Raw genomic sequence first — 21,874 nt, 5'->3', positions numbered from 1 at the left:
CACAATATATTCTTTTTTTTCAAAAAGTGTATTTTATAAGGATATAATTGTAATCGCCAAATATTATTTAGTGTCCATAAGAATACAATTGGTGCTACATTGATTTGCTTCATACTAAAAGCCAGGATATTTGGGAGAATAAGTTTTTTCTCCCCAGGAACATCAGAATTTACTCTCTTGAAAAGGGAGATTTGTTTTGAAGTAGGTAATTATTTTAAGTAATAACTTCCAATTTTTTTTCTGATATTAAAGGTTTACATTTTTTGAGGGGAGCAGAGATGAAGTGATCAATTTATATTTTTATTAATGTTAACAACTTAATCTTAACAACTAAATTTAAAGTATAAAAAGCTGTCTTCCTTATTTTCATTAATATTTATTTACACTGATTATGGTTAAATTAAAATTAAAACTTTTTGGTGTTTCTATCAATTTAAAGAAAAACAACAGGGAAGATTAAGTGCAGTGGACAAATCTTCAAGTATAAAGTTAGAATAAGATTAGAAGAAAATGCAGGGGAAAAAAGGGAATTTCATTTGTTGAAATAATATAATGATACATTTGGATTTAAATATAGCCATTTAAATTTGGATTTAAATATTTGTAATACAGTACACTTTTAACTCTAAGTTTATAAACATACTATAATATAGTCTAATATTGTAAATAATACTATGTGTACCACCTTGGTTCAGTAATTACTAATCTTTTCTAATGCTTACTTCATCTTTTTCTTTTTTTTCTTTATTCTAAAACAAATCCCTGAGATATCCTAGTATTTCACCATTTTTTCATGTCATGTCTCAAATATTTCTCTAAAAATAAGAATATTTTCTTACATAATTACAACACCAGTATTATGCCATCAAAAGAGATATTGATTCCTTAACATAATCCTCACTTCATGTTCAAAGTTACCCCAATTATCTCATAAATATTTTTTTTACACTTGGTTTGTTCAGCTCAGGATCCAAATAAGTTCCATTCTGCAGTTGATACATATGTCCCTTAAATCCTTTTTCCTCTTCAAGTTTTCTTTCCAAAATCTTTCTTATAAAAACCCGGTCAGTAGTCCTATAGTGTATCTCATATTCTGGGCTTTTCTGATGCTTTTTTGTGGCGTCATTTCAATGGTTCTTCTCTCCCCAGTATTTCTGTTAACTGAAAGTAAGATCTAAATATGATTAGATTTTGCTTCATTTTCTCTTTTTTGTTCTTGTTTGTTTATTTTTTACATAAATATTGTACAGGTGGTCCTTTGTACCTCACAGTGCATCACATCAAGGAGCACATATCTGGTCAATATGCTTTTAGTGATGCTAAGTACTTGTTTTATTTTTCCCCTTTTTAATAGTAGACATCCTCATGAACATAAGGTGGTATCTCACTGCAGTTTTGATTTACAATTTCCTAATGACTATGCTGTTGAACACTTTTTCATGTTTGTTGGCCATTTATATAACTTCATTGGAGAAATGTCTATTTGAATTCTTTGCTCATTTTTTAATTGGTTTGTTTTTATTATTGTGGAGTTGTGTAAGTTCTTTATATATTCTGAATATTACTCTCTTATTAGATATACAATTTGCAAATATTTTCTTTCATTCCATAGGTTGCCTTTCATTCTACTGATTGTGTCCTTTGATGCACAGAAGTTTTTAACATTGATATATATTTTTTAATCTTGTTGACTGTGGGGATCCCTGGGTGGTGCAGCGGTTTGGCGCCTGCCTTTGGCCCAGGGCGCGATCCTGGAGACCCGGCATCAAATCCCACGTCAGGCTCCTGGTGCATGGAGCCTGCTTCTCCCTCTGCCTATGTCTCTGCGCCTCTCTCTCTCTCTGTGTGTGTGACTATCATAAATAAATAAAAATAAAAATAAAATCTTGTTGACTGTGGTTTTTGTTTCTGTTTGTTTGGTTTTTGTCTAGATAGTACTTGCCAAATACAATGTCATGAAGCTTTCCCCCTCTATTTTCTTCTAAGAGTTTTATAATTTTGGGTTTTATTATTTATGGATCTTTGATCCATTTTGGGGTGGTTTTTTTTAAGCTTTTTTTTTTTTCCTAATATTTTATTTATTTATTTGAGAGAGAGAGTGCAAGCTAGGGGAGGAGCAGAGGGGGAGGGAGAGTGACAAGCAGGCTACACACTGAGCACAGAGCCTAATGCAGGGCTTGATCCCAGGACTCTGAGATCATGACCTGAGCCAAAATCAAGTGTCCAGACACTTAACCAAATGAGCCACCAGGCGCCCCTTGAGTTTTTTTCTCATGTAGTGTAAAGTAAGGATCCAACTTCATCTTTTGCACGAGGATATCCAGTTTTCTAAATACTATTTGTTGAAGACAGTGCCCCTTCCCCATTGAATAGTCTTGGCACCCTTGTCAAAAATCATCTGACCATGTATGTTAGGACTTCTGGGCTCTCTAATCTGTTCCATAGGTCTGAATGTCTGTCTTTATGCCAGTATCTCATTGTTTTGATTACTACAGCTTTGAATCAGGAACTTTGAGTCCTCCAACTTTGTTCTTCTTTTTCAAGGCTGTTTTGGCTTGAAACTCAACATGATTTTACAATAAATTTTTCTATTTCTACAAAAAGAGGCCATTGGGATTTTGATAGAGATTGCATTGAATCTATAGGATTGCTTTGGGTTGACATCTTGACAATATTAAGTCTTCCAATCCATGAGCATGGGATGTTTTTAAATTTATTTATATCTTTCTTAATTTCTTTCAGCAATATTTTACAGTTCTTAGTGCATAAGTCTTTCATTTACTTAATGAAGTTTATGCCTAAGTACTTCATCCTTTTTAATGCTATCATAAATGGAATCAATTTCTTATTTCCTTTTTTGGATTGATATGCACACATACAACTGATTTTTGTGTATTGATTTTGTATTGCACAACTTCACTGAATTTATTTGTAGTTCTAACAGGTTGTGTGTGTGTGTGTGTAGTTTTTAGAATTTTCTACAAATAAGATCATATCCTCTTCAAACAATCATAATTTTACTTCTTTTTGTTTTGAATGCATTTGTTTCTTTTCCTTGCTTAATTAGTCTGTCTAGAACTTACACTACTGTGTTGAATAGAAGTGGTGAAAATGGGCATCCTTACACTCTTAGAGGAAAGTTTTGTCTTTCACAATTGAGTATGATATTAGCTGTGGATTTTTCATAAATTGTCTTTATTTTGAGGTAATTTCCTTCTATTCCTGGTTTGCTATGTGTTTTTATGAACTAAATGGAATGTTTTAAAGAGCAGGATTATGAATGCTACACTGAATTATGGCTTTCTAAGATGTTATTTTAATGCTCTTTGTAATCTTCACAAGGTATTGAAATAACTATTATATTTGTTAAGTAAATAGTGAACAAGTAGTTACTTATTTATTCAATAACTATTGTTTGCTCTCTACATGTGTCAAGTACTTCTGGGAACTGGGTGAGGCAAACAAAGTAGCTGCTCTCACCGAGTTTGCACTTTAGTGAAGGAATATAGAAGATAATCAAAGAAAAAAATAAACAGAAAAATAGATAGTAACTAGTGCCATGCAGATAATTAAAATATGGCAATGTGATGGAGAAGGTCTGGGGACCTATTTTAGATCGGAAGGCAGGGAAGACCTTCTAAAGTGATCACAGTTAAGCTGAGATCTGATTGATAAGAAGAAAGTAGACTTATGAAGAGCAAGCATTTCAGGCAGAGAGAATGACAAGAACAAAAACTCAAGATAGGAACACATCTGGTGAAGTCATGGAACAGAGAGAAGGTCAATGTGATTAAAGTACAGTGGGCAAAGGGGAGATAGTTTAAGATGAGGTAAAAGAAGAAAGGTGGTGGGCAGCCCGGGTGGCTCAGCAGTTTAGCGCCACCTTCCACCCAGGGCGTGATCCTGGAGGCCCAGGATCGAGTCCCACATAGGGCTCCCTGCATGGAGCCTGCTTCTCCCTCTGCCTCTCTCTGTGTCTCTCATGAAATATAAATAAAATCTTAAAAAAAAAAAGAAGGGTGGTTATTTTATCTTAAGTGTAAAAAGAAGCAATATAATCGTCTATGTAAAGTTCTGTGTTAGACACATAAACACTTGAGATACACTCACTGCCCTTAAGAAAGGCAGAATCTTATAAGGTCTCTAATAAAAAAATATGTAACTGACCAAATTTGGAATGATGTACTTGAACAATCTTACCTATGCTTATATGCTTGTTTACATTGATATATAAAAATTAGAATCTCATGTCACTCTTTCCTTTTAGATATATTTATTTATATATATTCATTATAAATTAAATTATTTATATGACTAACATATGAATATAATATATTAAATTTTTTTATATATGTAAATTAAAAGATAAACAAGAAGTAACATATAAGGAGATAAAATGTCACAGTATTATTGAAAATGCTGGTATTGGAGAACGTGGCTAATTATAGACTTACCTGCCTAGTCACAATGGAGGTGTAACAGGGCAGACAATGTATCTGTAAAATTACACAAGGGATCAGAGATAGTAAAGTGCAATGAACAAACATCTGGATTCTAGAGCCAGACTGTATTCTTTTTTTTTTTTTTTAAGATTTTATTTATCCATTCATGAGAGACACAGAGAGAGAGAGAGGCAGAGACACAGGCAGAGGGAGAAGCAGGCTCCATGCAGAGAGCACGACATGGGACTCGATCCTGGGTCTCCAGGATCATGCTCTGGGCCGAAGGCAGGCACTAAACCACTGGGCCACCCGGGCTGCCCCGACTGTTTGTATTCTAATCTCGGTACTGTAACTTCCTAGTTTTTATTTTTTAATTTTTTAAAAATATTTTATTTATTTATTCATGAGAGACACAAAGACAGGCAGCGACACAGGCAGAGGGAGAAGCAGGCTTCCTTTGGGGAGCCTGATGTGGGACTCGATCCCCAGATCCGGGATCACACACACGCTCAACCACTGAGTCACCTAGGTGTCCCTCTCTTTTTACTTTTTATTTTTTTGTATATTTTTTTTTAATTGGAGTTCGATTTGCCAACATATAGTACAACACCCAATGCTCATCCTGTCAAGTGCTTCCTAGTTTTTAATGTTACCTCTCGATTTCATTTCCTCACCTACAAAATGTGGATAATAACTAATGTTACTTCATAGTGGGATTATGCCATAATATGTTCTGGATCTTCTTCATGATGCACACATAATATATATCCAATATCTTTCCATATGCATTCATGCAGGTCTAATGTATTAGTTTTTAAATCTGCTATTGTATTCCATGGATATATTAGAATTTAATTAATTTTGCCTTTTCCTGAATGTCATATAGTTGGAGTCATACAGGATATAACCTTTTCAGACTGGCTTCTTTCACTTAGTAATACGCACTTAAGTATCCTCCATGTGTTTTCATGGCTTGAAAGCTCATTTCTTTTTAGCATTGAACAATATTGCATTGTCTAGATATACCACAGTTAGTCCATTCACCTACTGAGGACATCTCTGTTGCTTCCAGGTTTTTAACAATTATGAATAGAGCTATTATAAACATCTGCATGCAGATTTTTATCTTGACATAGTGTTTACCTCCTCTGCGTAGATACCAAGAAAAGTTACTGAAAGTTACAGTTTGTTTAGTTTTCTAGGAAAGTGCCAACCTGTTTTTCCAAAGTGTCTATACCTTCTTGCATTCCCACTAGCAATGAATGAGAGTTCCTGTTGTTCCATATCAGTGTTGGGATTTTGGCTATTCTACTAGGTGTATAGTTGGGTCTCCTGGTTGTAATTTGCAATTCCCCAGTGACATATGATGTGGAACATCTTTTTATATACTTATTTGCCTTCTGTATCTCTCTCTTGGTGAAGTATCTGTTAAGGGCTTTGGCCTATTTTTAATCATGTTGCTTGTTTTCTTTTCTTTTTTTTTTTTTTTTAAGATTTTATTTATTTATTCATGAGAGACACAGAGAGAGAGGCAGAGACACAGACAAGAGGGAGAGGCAGGCTCCTCGCAGAGATGTGGGACTTGATTCCGGGACCAGGATCACGTCCTGAGCCAAAGGCAGACACTCAACTGCTGAGCCACCCAGGTGTCCCGCTTGTTTTCTTACTGTTAAGTTTTAAGAGTTCTTTATGTGTTTTGGATAACAGTCCTTTATCAGATACGTCTTTCGTATATATTTTCTCCCTACTGGTGAAATTGAAGTGCTTCATTTCCATAGCCAGTGATCTGACTATACAAGAAAAACAGTTCAGTTGACAATTTAGGCCTGTGGCAGCCATAAGCAGTCCTAAATAGAGAATTCTTGTGATCATAGAGCAAAAAGCCTATGACATCAGCCAACAACAATGCAGAAATCCTAAAATAGAAAAGCCACAGGGCTTGTTTTTCTGAATGCTATATGAAAAATATTCCTAGGAAATATAATTAAAATGTATTTAGAATTGTTCCCGGTCTAATTAAAAATGTACAACATTTTTCATCAGGAAAATTTTTAGATATAATTTGAGGGCAATTGAGTCTCAAATTTGAAATATTAAAGTTCTAATCTCTCTTTGAAGTTTATTTTACCTTGAAAATGAAACACACTCTTTCGTTGTATGGTTTGATGACAAATCATTGTACTTTTTCTGTCCTACTTCCTGAAGTTTAGATAACACTATAGAGAATATCCTGTTATAACAAAATATTTGGACATTTATTTGATGTTTAAAAAATTGTTTTAGATAAGACTAATTCAACTGTAAAATCCAGAGCAACAACAAAAAATTTTTGTTTAGGCTCTTAGTCTATAAAAGGGACTGATCATTTCTGGCCTTGAAATACTGATTCTTAATGTTTTAGGACTAAGATCCCATTAAAACTAGAAATATCTGCAAAAATACAGATCTATATGTACAAGGGAAATCCTGTCTTCAATTTTAGGGGTTCACGTATTCATGGTCTCCCATACCTAGGTACACAGCAACAACTCTATATGCGATAGAACATTATAGGGACTAATTTGAGGGAGGAGGGCACTTTTACTAACCAAACAAACATACCTTCTGGCTAGCCTAGCCTCCCTACTCCCTAATGAATCTGGCCCAAAATCAAGCTACTCTTAACTCAAACTAGCAAATTTTCTCAATACTCAAAAAGTAGTTAAATGAGAAAAATAAATAGTTTTTTATAGTCATTTGCCATAAATTGGCAGCACCATCATTTCCCGTACTGAATGACCCTGGTTCCTAAAAATAACTCCAGGGCTATTCAACTGCTTATATTTGGCATATTCTTCATTCTTATTTGGGAAAGCACATTCTTTTCTCCAGCTGAAGAAACTCAGTGTCTGAAAAGAGCTGCCTAAAAACACTGCTCCCTCTGGGCTCTTAAAAATGTTCAGCATCTGAATCCTGGCAAGGAGTGCTCACACCCAGTGGAGGCAATACTCTGTGGCTTGAGCAACAGAAAAATAGGGATGCTATATATGGAAAACAGGAAGCAGATCTAGCTGAGGCAGCTTCAGTCATAAGTGACCCATATTGAAAGCCATAATCCAGCAACTGTTATCTAGGAAAGGAAAAGACAGACTTAATAGCTAGGCTAAATTATAAGGAACATAGTACAAATCAGGCCAGGCCGTTCTGATATTTTCCACCTTATTTTAAATGAGCAAAAGAGTAAAGTACCAACTAAAGTCACGGGACAGGCTAGTCAAATAAACGGACACATACCATGTATATACAGAGTTGGTAGCTGCCTTGCAGCAAACTGAATTTTTCATGGTTGCTCTGGCAATTAGGGTATTGAGGACTGTTGACTCAATCAAAGTCCCTAAGCCAAAAAAAAAAAAAAAAAAAAAAAAACAAGTTGCAAAATAAATGAACTTCCAGTTTCTCTGCATTATATGATTATTTGCATGTTATTTGTCTATTTGGAGACAGAAGAAGAAGGAACTGGAAGGACTGTCTCACTCTTACTTGTTTTTCAAAAATTCAAATAATTCCCAGGGCTGCTTTAACCAAAGCACACAGATTCATATTTTAATAGAGGGATTTTAGTTTCTTAGGAAAATAAGTGGATTATTTGTGATTAAGAAGCACTTCCACATTAGTATTATAAGACATCAGAGACTTTTGTTCCTTTTCTCCCCATCTGCTTATCTTTGTACTTTTTAAAAAATGTTTAAAGAGGAGTTATGTTCTAGATGGATGGAGGTAGCAGATGAGGACAATGTATCTAGGTCCCTCTGTAGAAATAGTTCTTAGAAAAGTACATGAAGATTTACCTAACCACTGTCAATCAATTTGCTCCAGAAGCCATCACATACATTCATAACACTATTTAAAACACAAGTCTTGTTGATTGATCGGGCTACTTTCAAAGATTTTCTTCCAATTGAAGTTCCTGGTGGGCTTTTTCATCATAGGAACTGCTTCATTTAGCACATTCATCCCCACACAATTTTTCTCCCTATCATTCATGTTAGAGTTGGTTTACACCTATAAACCTGGAACCTGATTTTTTAATGTGTCCCCATGCATTCCCTTTGAATTTCTAAAATTATTTCTCATTCCTTATTGTCTGGACACTCTTATTTATTAATAACAGTAGAATTTGTGATTTACATCTTGATGTAATTTTGGGGATGAAAGAGGTGCTATTAATGATTATGCTTGATCAACAAACTCTGGCTATCTTGGGCATACCAGGATGGCTGTTTATTTAAAAGTGATCTGGTGTGGATTGTGCCAGTCAATGGCCAAAGCCAAGAAAAGTTTGGTTTTAGGTACACTTCTATTTTTACAATGCAGGCATTCGTCCTTTGTCCTAACTGCCCAGGATGCTCTGATGATTATTGCACTTGGAAAATGATTTATAAATAAAAATGTACTAAACTATTTGCCCATAAAATTTTATTCTGCTGAGGGTTGTTTCCATGCTCAAAGATGGAGAAGGCTTCAAGTTATTACGGGGTGATTTGTGGCTTACTGAATGGGGTTATAAGCAGGTAAGTCCCAAGACTGCTCAAAGTGCAAGAGAAAGACAGCTATCCATACCTGAAGCCAAAATCGACTTACTTCCCATCCTGTGTTTCATAATCATGAGATTAAATACAACCTGCTGGATCTAAAGGTCAGTAATCAAACTGTGATCCCATTGTTTCAAAGAGATAATCAAGTTCCTAAGAAACTTTAGTTTCTTTTGTGCCTCACTAAATATTAGCGGTTCCTTTCATTTATGTAAGCCTATCTTTTAATTTTACATAGAAGTAGAGATTAAATGCTGATTGAAAGGAACCTGTGTATCCAATAAAGTCTTTGCTAGTGAACAACACTGAAACTTCACTCTGGAAAACAGTAGGTGAATAAAGATATATTTTTCTTTTCTTTTTAAGATTTATTTATTTTAGAGGGAGAGGAGGGGTAGGGGAAAAGGGAGAGAGATAGAGAAAACTAAGCAGACCTGGCATTTAGTGCAGATCCCAACTCAGGGGTCAGTCTCATGCCCCTGAGATCAGGACCTGAGATGAAACCAAAAGTCTGATGCTTAACCCAATTATGCCACCCTTGTGCCCTGAGTAAAAATGCATTTCAAAGAACATATAGTAGTATGGTGACAAATCTAAAGGAAAGACCAGCTTTTAATTATCAAACATAATGACATGAGATGGAAGAAGACAACTTATAATTGGGAGACAGTATAGGTATAATATAATTTGTTTGAAAGTTCAGGTACCAATATATGTCCTATCATGATAGGATCCAGCAATGGGACTTGCACTATTCCTACTCACTAGGACTTCCTGTTTGGCATGGTAGGATTGACCAACCCTTTAAGTAGTCATAAATTTTATAGTTAACTATTCTTTGATTAATAGTTATGTGAAATCACAGGTAGAATCATACTCCTGACCAATTACTGCTTTTCTCAGATAACATTTTTTTTTAATTTTTCTTTTTTCCAAGGCTTATGATTTCTATACATAAATTGCTCACACTAGAGTTTAGTCAAATGTTCTGACCTGGTCCAATGGGAGCAAAAGGACCTATTTATGCAAATATCAAATATTAGCTGAGCCCCTATTATGTGTCCTGGAACAGTGTTTGACACTGGGATTAGAGAGATGATTCAATTGCCCTTGAACTAATTTAGTTTAGGGTTGTACAAATCTAAATCTTATAATATTCTGGTGGCGAAGATTGCCTCCTCAAATCACAAACAGGGAAGAAAATTCTGGGAAATGCAGTGCAAATCAGCATAGGTCAGTTATGCTTTATCATTGAACTTCAGTCTCCCATTTTGAGACCAGGCCACTTATGATTGGTTTTGAACAGTGGCGTAAACAAAGAATCCAAGGATGCAATATTTTTTGAATCTAAGAATGTTGAGGTCTTGTGGCAGCTTTACCAGTGGGATATTAATACAGAAACATCATTTAGCATTATCCATTAAGCGGGAAAAATCATGTTCATTTCTTCCAGGTCTTCAGTGATCATCTAACAAACAGATTTGATTTTGCTGGTGAGCAATATGCAAAATTTCCATAGGTAGGGCTATTCTGTTTTCTCTTATTTAAAATTGGCAGCCAAATGCGCATCTCAGCTTCTAATTTCCCCTAAGTGAAACACAGCTTCTCAGTTTCACAAATCTTATTTGAACCCCATTCCCAACAGGGTGGTGAAGCTGGCCAGGTGGCAGGGCACAACATTTTCTGTTAACAGGATGGCAACTTGCCAGGAGCATATTCTGAATTACTGGGTTTCAGTATGATGTTGGGTGGTACAAGTTTCAATCCTCTTATCAAAATGTGTCCAGCCATTCTCATAATGAATGCTTCGCTTCCCTCTCTCTCTGTTTTTTTTTTTTAAGATTTTATTTATTCACTCACGAGAGACAGAGAGAGAGCGAGTGAGAGAGAGAGAGAGAGAGAGAGAGGCAGAGACATAGGCAGAGGGAGAGGCAGGCTCCATGGAAGGAGCCTGAAGTGGGACTCGAACCCGGAATCCCCGCGATCACGCCCAGAGCCCAAGGCAGACGCTCAACCGCTGAGCCACCCAGGCGTTCCTTCTTCTCTTTTAAATGTTCATCTTCACGTACTAAAAAAAAGCGAAGAGTAACACCATATTTTTATGGATGCAATTTTAGGTCTTAACCAATTTTACCTCTTAACCATGTTCCCCATAAATGGGCCTCCAGATTAATCTAACAAAAGGAGATCCCTAACTTACCAGTTTTTCTTTTCTCTAAAACTTTCCTAAAAATCCATCTTTCTTGGCATTGACCGCCTTCCTGTCTTCACCACCTCATACAGCCAAGTCAAGCCAACTATCCACTCCAGTCAACAGTAGTGGCTTTAGCTAATTCCCTAGAAGTTAAAGTTTGGGCCCCTGGAAGCCCCAGAGGGTGGGTGATCCTCTGGATGTGCCTGGGACTGAAGGAGATCCTGGGCTGACGGGACCACTGGGTGTGGCTCTGGGGCAGTGGACCGCAAGGCCCAGCAGGTGTTCAGCCCCAGGCTCCCGACGCCCCCCCCCCCCCCACGCACCTCCCTCGGTCGGTCGGTCGGCGGGAGCGGAAACTGAGGCACAGCGAAGGCCCAGTCCCAGGCCAGCTCCCACCCTGCTCCTTGGGCCTGGCCTCGGCTTTCTGGCCCCCTCCTCCTGGTCCCCCTGCTCCCGTGCTCCCCCGTCCTCGGGATCCTGCTCCCCTGCGCGTCCTCCCCTCGTCTCCTCCTCCCCTCCTCCTGCTCCCCGTCCTCCGGATCCTGCTCCCCTGCGCGTCCTCCCCTCGTCTCCTCCTCCTGCTCCCCGTCCTCCCCTCCGTCTCCCCGCCCCTCCTCCTCTCCCGCCCGCCCGCCCTCCCTCCGCGCTCCTCCGGCGTCCTCCTCCCCTCCCCGCCTCAGGCGAGCTGACGCCGCCCGGCAGGAATGCGTTTCCGGAGGGAGAGGAGCAGGAGCGGCCGCGGCGGCCGGAGGAGCAGGAGCGGCGGGGCCGAAGAGGCGGTGCCGCGGGGGTCGTTTCCTGCCGGGAGGCGGCTCCGGGCGGCCGAGTCTCCTGCCCCCGCCCCCGAGGAGGAGGAGCCGCCGCCGCCGCCGCGCCCGAGAGCCGGGAGGCCGCGCTAGCCGTCGGGAGAGGCCGAGCCGAGTCCCGGAGTCCCGGAGCTGCAGGCCCCAGCCGACCGCGGCCCGGACGCCCCGGAGAAGGTGGCGCCGTGTGTGCGCGTGTGCGCGTGTGCGCGTGTGTGTGCGTGTGCGCGTGTGTGCGTGTGGCGGGCGGCGCGGGCCGGGGCGCCGCGGCCGGGCCTGCGTGGGGCGGGGGCGGGGGCGGGGGCGGCGGGCGCGGTGGCGGGGCTGCGGGACGAACGCTGCGCCGGGGCCGGGGCGGGGGCCGGGGCGGGGTCGGGGCCGGGGCCGGGGCCGGGGCCGGGGGCCGGGGGCCGGGGCCGGGCCGGCTGCGCCCGCCGAGGCCCGGAGCTCGTCCCGCCGCCTCGCGAGTGGGGGTCGCGGGCCTGGGCGCTGTCCCGCCGCGGTGGGGGGCCCCGAGCGCGCGGAGCGAGCCGGCCTGCCTCGTGGCCCGCCTGGGCCCGGGTTCCGCGTGCGGGGAGGGGCGAGCGGGGCCGCCCGCGGCCCGACGCCCCGGGGCTTGGAGCGAGCCCTTGCGGCTTCCCTTTGTTCCCGGTCCCGTCGGGGCCGCTCTCCCCCGAGCGGCCTGGAGCTTAGTAGTGCGCTTCCCGCTTGCAGAAGTCGGGCCGCAGCCTTCAGGGCCTGCTGCCGGGGCTAACTGCGGGCCGGGCCCAAAGAGAGGCGGGCGTCGGGAGCCGGGGAAGGCGCGGGCTTGGCGACTTGGGGTGTGTGAGGGCCGCGCCGAGTGGGGGGTCCCTCAGCAGGGGGCCGGCCAGGGGCTCCCGCGGCTCTGCAGGAGCCAGTGCCCACCTGCCCTGGGGCCCGGCCTCTTACTGCGCCTCAATTCTTGGGCTTCCTAACAAGTTGTAGTTACTACCAATATTTTATGCCTAAGTCATTTTTATTTCATCAGATTTGTACTTTTTAGTCAAAAACTAACACTAGTAAATTACCCTCTTGGGGCTTCCATTTCCTCACCCGTAAAATGGGAACAAGAATACCTACACTAATAATAAAAGCAGCTATTCTAGTAAGGACAGTGCGGGCCGTGGTTAGCTCTACGCACTTTACCTGTGTTTATCCTGGAACCAATACAATGAGGTAGGTGCAGTTTTTATACTCATTTTACTAGTGAAGAAACTGAGGCACAGGAGGCCTAAGTAATTTGCCTCTGATCATCCAGCTAGTGAGTGAAGAGCCCATGGGGTCTAGCACCAGAGCCCATGTTTGAATCACAGGTTCAAGTAACAGGTTCCATAAAGACCATAGAGTTGTGAATATCAGATGTAATATGTAAAACAGCTTACAGTAGATGCTAAATGCATAGGACTCCTTTCTGTCTCTTCTTGATATATGAAAAAGATTTAAAAAAAAATCTCAGGACGTAATTGATCCGCTATGCTGTTATTTTTGGTTGTTTTGATGGTATAAAAATAATGTGAAATAAATGTTGGTTAGGCATTTTTCCGAAAGGGCATACAGCCTTTAGTTATATTAATAGACCACTTTTAGAAATGATTAAGGAATTTCAGGTGGAAGTTAACCTAGTCTACATCTGTGAACATCTAATTAAGAGTTCACTACAGTGTTCATATTTTTAAATAATTTTAGTTCATTGATCAATATTAAATGAGTGGCTTAAGATAATGAAGTGATACATAGGAAACAGAGGGACAGGTCTGTTGGGGACAGGGCTCTGAGGAAAAAGCCATTTATTTATTTGAAAATTCATAAAATGGAAGATGTTATTAGAATGTTAGCTAAAAAGACAGGGGATGTGGTTAATACTTTTGTAAATAGAAAGCAAATAAATTCCAAATGAAGGTATCTGTGTTGACTTCACAGACTTAAAATTTAGTTTTTGTAATGTTGAGTCTCTTTAAAAGAATGCTGAATTCTCCATTATGATTATTTTATATTACTATTTTATAATACCCTCAACAGTCTGTACATGAAAAAATATAGAATCAACAATATTGAAAATTGCTAGGTTTAGTGATTTTAACAATTAGGTGGTTTTTTTCTTAACTCTCTGGTCAATATAATTAAAATCTGGCCCAAATTTCCATCACTGAATGAATATGCAGTTCTGCATGGTTATCAATAAACTCCTAACTCCAGGAGCTTCTCTGGGGACGTCTGGTCATTTTGTAATAGGCAGAATTAATCAGTTTAATGTGCCAGTTTTAACGGAATACTTGCCACATAATAGCTTTATTGTTTGGCTTCTTGTCAAATAAATTGCGGCTTACGATATGGGGGTGGGGTAGTATAACACTCTACCTCAGGAAAATATTTTTCTTTGATATTCGGTTGGTACACTGGTCTGTTCTTAACTACACTGCTGGAATGATGAGATGAAACATCTTTTGCCGGTTCAAAGTTGCAGAACTTCTGACTTCTGAGATTTTCAGTTTCTGAATGTATAAAAGCTTGAATGTATCTAAGGACTTATATGGACTCTTGTTAAATTTTAGATTTCCTCACTCTGCATGGAAAGTTAGGATGTATCAGGTTGGGGTAGAATCCTAGAGGATTATACTGTGCAAATATGAAAATATGTCTTGTGGTATTAGTGGGTCTGTTCTAACTTTGGTCATATATTGTGGGGGTTTTGTTCTTTTTTGTTGTCATAGTGGGAGTCTTGGGGAAGGGGGATGGATTGACAGGGATAACAGTAAGGAAGAGTGCCTTAGTCTTCAGGATCCTGAAATGGAAGCAGTATCTATAAATGTAGAAGGCTGAAAAAATATGACAGTATGTACTTGGGTTAAGGGAGTTGCAATCCATAAAACTCAGAACATTAGCAGCAGCCTCAGAATATTTCAGTGAGTAAGCTGAAAAAAAAAAAAAAAAAGTGGTAGGTCTTCCTCAGGAGCCGTGTGCAAAAGGAGCCAGCCTATACTCTAAATTTTTCAACTTTTCAGAGGTGGCCAATTATGAGACTTACAAAGTTATGTTTATAAAATAATATAGAGTGGGTTTTTAGAAGTCAGCTTCCTTTAAACTTTATTTTTGGTTTATGACCTTTAATGGTAAGGTTAACTATATTTAGCAATATACTAAATTGTGTACATTATCTTGAAAAATGTGTGAGCAAAAAGAAATGGTTTCAGATATCCATATCTATATAAACACACACATGCATATAGATCCGTATGTATATATGTTTTACTTATTGGACTAGTGTCATTATACAGTCTCCAAAGTGCAAGTTCCTGCACCCCATAAAATGACTCATTGGAGTATAGGAAGAAAAATTAATATTAATTTAAAATTTTTATTTATGATGTCTTACTGTATTGCTGTAGAGGTACATGTATTTTAATTTATAAATGCATTCATACATATTTTGGATACATGTTAGCTCTAAAATGTTTTCAGTCATAAAAGTGAGTGATCAAAACGCTTTGGAGATCATTGGTGTAGGGGATGATTTGGGTGTGGGTAAAGCAGCACTATATTCAGGAGGGAGAAATGATGAGACTTGGTGTCTAAAGTAAGAGAGGTGGAAGACACCCATAGTGACACAAGTTTCTGGTTAGATGTGTCATTGTGCGTTGGGCAGTATGATGGCAAGGGGAGGGGAAATGATGAAATTATAACGCTGAGTGCTTTTAAAAGTGACATTGGAAAAAAAAAGTGACATTGGTAGAGATGTCTAAGTGTCCAGTTTACACAGATTAGGATCTCAAAACCAAGTCTGGTTGGGAGATTCAGATTCTGGAATTCTTAGTCTGTAAGTGCTAGTGGAAGCTGAGAACACCAAAGGAGCATATGTAGAGTGCAGAGGGGCCAGGCAGAAACCCGTCTAGGGCTGGGTGGAGGAAATAGAATCCAGGAAGGCATTTCCTGTCCCGTTTCTTCTATGAATTCTTAATTCCTTTGTGTGACCGTTTTAGTCAGTGACTTGGGTATTGAAGAGTTTTTCCTGTGATTGACATGTTTGAGGTAAAGACAAAAAGACTTACTAGTCGTTTTAGACTCCTCATTAGAAAGCAGTTTGTTGTAATAGAGGCTTTGTGATTCGGAGGCGATAAACCTGGGTGTCAGGTATAAGCTGTGCCACTTAACTCCTCTGTGACCTTTGCTGGAATACTTCCATCTTCCAGGGCTTTGGTTTCTGCAGCTACCCCAGAGGAAGTGGTCTGTATGTTTCCCTGATTCTGTCATTCTGTGAGTTGAAGGATAGAGACTGCTCAACCCAGGCAGTGTGGAAAGCAGCTCTTCTCCCAAGACCAACCATTTTCTTGTATCATCATCAGAAAGGATGGGCACTGTGCCAAATTACTGCTTTAAGAAAACCTGCCAGAGTTGACCAGCCAAAACTACTACTGTGAGCTGTGTCAGATGTAACTCCATTGAATGTTACATTTTAATCCATGAGTGTATTGAGTGCCAGTTACTGAAAAATGCTGTGCTCAGTGGATGTAGATCGGGTGGTTGACATGGACTTTGCTGTGGGTATGTCATCTAGTTAGGACAAGTTGTGTTTAATCTAGGGACACGTAACAAATACCAAAGAATGTTATATACAGTGTATTGTGCCAGATAATTTTCCATAATAGGTTTTGAGAAAAAAAATCAGCATTGGCTTAAGTGGTTTTGGAAGGCTTAATAAAGGAGCTTGGAATGGTAGGAACAAAGATACAGATAATAGATGGGCCAATATTGTTTGACTACTCTGTGTGTGTGTGCACGTGTGTGTCTGTGCATATCTGGTGAAGGCCTAAATAGTATGTACTCCAACTGTCGTCTGGTTGGTTCACAGACATGGGTGTCTTATAATGAAGTTGGAATTAAAACATTGAGCATCACTGGAGGTTTGTCATTTGCCACGCTAGACACTTAAGAATATGTTTTGGAAAAAAAAAAAAAAGAATATGTTTTGGGACCATAGAGTAGTTAGTTAATTCTGCTTGTAGTTAGTTAATTCTGCTTATTGTGAGTGGTGAAGAGATGAAGAGCTAGTGAAGGCCAAAAAGAAAGAAGAAACCTTAGCATTTTATTTTGCAGTAGAGAATGTAGTTTCAGTGGGTGAGGAAAGTGTTTATGTGAAAAATTTGTTGGGAATGTACCATTTGAAGTATGGAAATCACTTTTCAGTGTATAAATGTTTACTGAGTAAATATATTAATTAACTTAAGCTTTCTTACTCTTTGTGAAACTCGGAGTAGTAATTTATTAGCTCTCCAATATTTTAAATGTATGATTTATTTCAGATTGTGATTTCAGTGCTTCTCAGAATGGGTCATGGGAGGTTCTATTTGATTGTTGGAGGAGGAGGCTGTAGTTCAAAAAAGTACGTTCGGTATTACATTAGGAAAAAAAACGCAATAGGGAAGAGATTTGTACTTGCTAGAGAAGCATGGGTTTAAAAAGATTGAAAACTGTTTATTAAGTAGTCACTCAGGTTCTTACGTTTGGAAGCCTGTGACTAGTGAATGAATTGGAAAGCAGGAAGAGAATTTAGTAATTAAGTAAAATGGGATCTTCAGATCACCATAAAAATATGTATTGCCAGGAGATTTTCCATTGATGATCACATTTTATCTTTGCAACAATTCTGAGATGTTATTTCCAGCTTACTGCTGAATACAATGAGAAATTGATTTCTCCCTATGTTTAATTTTTAAAACATTTGTTATGTATTTAAAATATACCCAGCACTGTGCTGTTCCATTGTGGCCAAAATTTATTAAAGTTTTGATCAAGTCAGAATTTTGGAGTGCTCTACTTAAAAGTAGATAAAATTACACAATTTGGAAACATAATTTATAATTCTCCTTAATTAAAATAATGTAGAACAAATGTTGCTTTCAAGTGCTTATTGATACCATTACCAGGGTGGTTAACATTTTTTTGTTAGCTCCGTTTATGATTATCTTTGTAAACTTGCCCCAAAGTAAAATTTCTCAAACAGAACTGTTACTAACTTAATATTTTCTCCTTTCAAGGAAAGGCAAAATCCATAGTCCCAGCAGGTGTAGAGAAGGAACAGCTCACTAGGCTGGTTTGCAAAATATCAATTGCTAAGTAATGTCCTTTCCTTTGAGTGCAAGGAGGAGCTTGGAAGAAATAATTTTTTTAAAAAAATATTTTATTTATTTATTCATGAGAGACACAGACTGAGACAGAGAGAGAGGCAGAGACACAGGCAGAGGGAGAAGCAGGCTCCATGCAGGGAGCCTGATGTGGGACTTGATCCCGGGACTCCAGGATTACACCCTGGATCGAAGGCAGGCGCTAAACCCCTGAACCACCCAGGGATCCCCGGAAGAAATAATTTTAGGTAACTTTCCATGCTCATTTTGGATCAGGCTTTAATATTATGGCTTGATAGTTTTGTTTCAAGTGTTTTCTGCTTGTATTTTAAGTCTTCTTCAGACTTGAGTTTACTATATACCCCTTCACCAATTTTTTTAGTTTAATGCTTTTTTTTCCTTGCCAGATTAGCAGTTTATTATAAAAGGATGTGACTCATAAACAGCCAGATGGAGGAGATGCATAGGGCAGCAAATGGCAAAGGAGCTTCCAAGCCCCCTCCAAGTGTGCCACTCTCCTTGAATCTCCACAGTCAACTCAAAATCTCCAAATTCCCCCTCCCCCTTTTTTCACATAGGTGTGCTCTCTCGCTCGCTCTCTCTCTTTGTGGGCAGCAAAGCAAAGTTTATTGAGCGATAGTAAAGTGTTAGAACAAAGCTCTCAAAGAGGGAGGGGACCCAAGAGCCTTGCCCTAGGCTGTCCTTTTTGAGGGTTGGTTGTAGTATACTAGTCTATAAGACTAGTCTAGTTGGCTAGTGCAGTCAACAGATCACTGTTGGTTCTATCATGTTTCTAATTGGCCTGAATTATATTGGGTTCTGTGGTTTTTCTCAAGCATGCTCTTCCTGCAGTGTTCTATTCCTTGTATTTATGAGTTCTATAGAGGATTTCAAGGTAAATTTCCTCCCTAAGTGCTGTATGCCTTTTCTTTAGTTTTGTGGTCTTAATTTTTGACTGATCACCGTGAGACCTATTTGAGATTTTCTAAATTCCTTCAAGAACATAATGAATTCCTCTAGATTTTCTCATATTTTCAGAGAAGATTCTTCACTTCTTTCACTTTTTCTTCTGTAGACGGTTTTCCTGGTTAAGTTCTCCGCCCTTAAACAACCCCTCCCCAGCTGATTTATCTTTGAGGCTTTCTAGGTGACAACATGCAGTATACGTTCGTTATCTTTCCCTTGCACTTATGGGCTGGGTGGTGGGTGATAGTGATTGATCTTTCATATTCACATTTCCTTGGAGAAGGTGAATAGACCAGTTCCTAGTGAATTTTGCTTCAGTCTGTTATGTCATTTTCTTAAAGTATCTAGTCCTGTTATGAGCAGTTCTCAGGTTTCAAATTGTTTTGGGAGCCTCTGCTTTGGAGCAGCCTAACCTTTGCTTTTGGAACTCAAAAGCTTCAGGTGGATGTCACCATTGGGCAAGAAGGGGTCAGTGCTCCTAAAGAGCACTGGGCGGGAGTAGTGAATTGTAGAAAGGTTGCTAGTTCAGACTACTGTACATGGAAAAGGACTTGTAGTGGGTTGTTAGTTCTGTCTTTGCCTTTGAGTACTAAGCCTCTTCTCTTTCCTATTTCCTCTTGTTTTTTCTTTCTTCCTCATCCTTTCTGTTACGCTCTTGTTAATCATTAATTCTGCCTTATTATTTGGGTCATAAACACCCTCATGATCACCAGCACATATCTACTACCTCTTCCTGCTAGAGAGAGGGAAATAAAATGTTGCGTTTTAATTGTTCTTCCTGTAGTGGAAAGATGCTCTTGCCCCAGAGGAACGCTTCCCTGACTCTCACCCTCACGTTTGATGGAGTAGAGATCAGTAGGATTTCTGAGCACCCTCCATTAGGGCTCCCCATCTCACTGCCCTCTGTATGGGGAGAAGTGGGAAGAGCTACATGTAAATTCTCTGAGGCTTTCAGTTTGACTCCGTGCTGTTTTTATGTTTTATATTGATTTTTAAATATTATTTTATAGGACTATTTTTTCTCTTTTAAAAGCAGATACAGAAAATAATGATGGTGGGACAGACTTGGGATGAATGTAGCTGTATATTATTTTTAGGAGAGATTTATGGTAAACCTCAATGTAGGTATCCGAATCTTTTCTACTATTAAGGTGGAAAGATTTTAAAATGTGACATAAAGGAAGCAGATTCTGTTGTCTGAAAGAGAGTACTTGAAGGGTAAAAACCCTTAACCTTTCTTATCAGAAACCTTCTTTTATTGAAAGGTTGAACTTTTGAATCAGGCGTAGGTTCATATCCCAGGTTTGTTACTTAGTCTTGCTTTGTCTGGCACATTAGACATGCAATAAATATTTGCTGATACGAATTTAATTAGTTGTATTGAAAAAAGATGTACCTTTTGCAAGGATTTTATAGGAAGAAATCTTTTGTGAATGACTTCTTTTTGTCCAAGTTGGCTTTTGGGTAACTTCCTTTAAAACTTGAAATCATTGTAACTCACCACATTTTTAAAGGAACTTTTCCCAAAAATATAACTGTTTAATTTCTTCAAATATAGTGCCTAAAAAGTTTCTAAAGATTTTATCTGTAAATGGAAAAGGACTAATGCCACATGAGTTATTTGTGACTACGTATGTGTTCAGAAGCTCAGCTAAGACTGATAGCACACTTAACTTTGGTGAATAAAGGAGAATTTAGAGTAGAGATTAAAATAATTATAGTTTTTGACAGTTGGAACAATGCACACAATTCAGGCCATAAACCACTAAAATGAAATTGTTTGGGGGAGGTGCTTAAGATGATTTACTGTTTAAGGAATGAATTGTGACCCCTTAGATAAACTTGAATATGGTAAAAAGTAATACTAGGGTAAAATAAAGCAAATTACTTTTTAGGTTAAAAAAAAAAAACAGTAGAGGGATCCTGGGTGGGTAAGCGGTTTAGCGCCTGCCTTCGGCCCAGGATGTGATCCTGGAGTCCTAGGATTGAGTCCCACATCGGGCTCCCTGCATGGAGCCTGATTCTCCCTCTGCCTGTGTCTCTGCCTCCCTCTCTCTCTCTCTCTCTCTCTCTTTCTCTCTCTCTCTCTGTGTCTCATGAATAAATAAATAAAATCTTAAAAAAAAAAAAAGTAATTTACTAGGGTAAACTGCCTCTGTCGAAATGAGAGGTACAAAACCAGTGCATACACTTGTGAGTTAAATTAACTTTTGTTGACCTCCATTCAGTTTGAAGGACTAAGAAATAAATTCACAGAACATTATAAATCCTTTCCATTTCTGTATTTTGAGGCAGTTCTCACACTGGAAAGGTATATATATATTTTAAATAGTGACTTGAGTAGGCCATCAAAAAATTAGAGTTTAATGAAGCGGAGATCAGGTCGTCATTCAGATCATTGTGTGTATTCAAACGGTCTGATTTCCATTCCACCTGTGTGACCCTGGAGAGGTTATTTTTCCTCTCTGGTTTGGTTTCCTCATCTGTAAACCAAAGATAATATCATTCCTAACCACCTAGAAGTACTTGGAGGAGATAGCTGTTATTACTTTTGTCATTATTGTAGTCATTCGAAACTGCTGAAATAAAAATGAGATAACTTTTTGTTACAAATTACTTTAAATCCTCCAAACTCAGTGTTTGTTGTGTGTCATTTCTGTCTGTGCCAGCTGTATGCCTACTCTGGCTAGTTGAATGAACCAGTCTTCCTCTTTGTTGGTAGTCCTCAGTGGACAGCAGTCCTTGGATGGAATACCAT

At 39.3% G+C, this 21,874-nt stretch overlaps 1 protein-coding gene across 2 annotated transcripts in view; it reads left to right on the top strand.

Moving 5' to 3' along the window:
• Nucleotides 1-12,006: 12,006 nt before the first annotated feature.
• ITGB1 (integrin subunit beta 1) overlaps nucleotides 12,007-21,874 on the top strand; it is a 45,878-nt gene continuing 36,010 nt past the window's right edge. The window contains exon 1 of one of the 2 annotated variants that reach the window (XM_077896546.1): nucleotides 12,007-12,187. The gene's annotated coding sequence lies outside the window, so the exon portion shown is untranslated. The remainder of the gene's footprint in view (nucleotides 12,188-21,874) is intronic. The other variant, XM_077896547.1, reaches the window with a different exon arrangement.

Source organism: Canis aureus, chromosome 5 (genome assembly GCF_053574225.1).
Source record: "Canis aureus isolate CA01 chromosome 5, VMU_Caureus_v.1.0, whole genome shotgun sequence".
Lineage (NCBI taxonomy): Eukaryota > Metazoa > Chordata > Mammalia > Carnivora > Canidae > Canis > Canis aureus.
The sequence above is the reverse complement of the archived record's forward strand: the minus strand, read 5'-3'. Positions and strand labels throughout refer to the sequence as shown.